This window comes from Chinchilla lanigera, unplaced genomic scaffold, assembly GCF_000276665.1.
Source record: "Chinchilla lanigera isolate Chin_1 unplaced genomic scaffold, ChiLan1.0 scaffold00045, whole genome shotgun sequence".
NCBI classification, from domain to species: Eukaryota; Metazoa; Chordata; class Mammalia; order Rodentia; family Chinchillidae; genus Chinchilla; species Chinchilla lanigera.
Window position 1 is genome coordinate 10,145,527 of NW_004955446.1, and position 835 is coordinate 10,146,361.

At 43.4% G+C, this 835-nt stretch overlaps 1 long non-coding RNA gene across 1 annotated transcript in view; it reads left to right on the forward strand.

The window, feature by feature from the left end:
• Positions 1–284: 284 nt before the first annotated feature.
• LOC106149458 overlaps positions 285–835 on the forward strand; it is a 34,064-nt gene continuing 33,513 nt past the window's right edge. Inside the window, exon 1 of the long non-coding RNA XR_001235654.1 lies at positions 285–447. This is a non-coding gene — a long non-coding RNA (uncharacterized LOC106149458). The remainder of the gene's footprint in view (positions 448–835) is intronic.

Sequence of the window (835 nt, forward strand, 5' to 3'; positions counted from 1 at the left end):
TGTACCTGTAGTCCCAGCTATTCAGGAGGATTGCTTAAACCTATGAATCCAAGGACACATTGAGCAACACACTGAGAGCTTGCCTCTGAAACAAACACAATGAAGAGACTCAGAGTTACTTTATTGTGCCTCTCAGGGCTATAGTAGGCAAGAAGAAATCCTCCTAGGCTCTGAGACTGGCATTTTTGAGGAAGAGTCTGACCCTTACAGTGGGATGTTCTTTGCAGAAACTTGCCTAGAGGTATTATTTCTTCTGCGCAGACCCAAGCTGTTTAGAAGACCTTGATTACTTATTCTGACTGGATGCAGTTTCACAGACTCCATAGAGAGAGCCACATTGCTTCTTAACTGTCTTCACCTACTTCTCAGGAGTGGCGGCCCCAGAGAAGGAGTAGGACACATACACAATATCTCAAGACCTTCAAGATGCTAGAGAAGTCTGATAAGGTTGGTACACTTATACGAGCTTTTCTTGTGACTGGCAAGAATGGAGCGGCCATATCCCAGGCTACTGGTATAAGAAATGCTCTAGTTGTGTTTCTTTTTCCCCTAAGGATGGCTCTTTCCTCTACACAAGTTGCAAAACTTAAAATTGCATTGATAAGTTGGATTGATTTTTGAAAGAATAGTGTCTTAGTTAATTTTCTTGTTGCTGAGGAAAAACACATGACACCTAAACTTAAAGGGGAAAAGCTTTATTTGGCTCACAGTTTGTAGAGGGTTCAGTTCATAATCCTCTGGCTCCAAGGCAGGGCGGCATGGGAGAGGGCAACAGTTCATGGTGGCAGAAGACAGCAAAAGCAACAAGAGCAAAAGGGAGAGACAAGACTCTTTC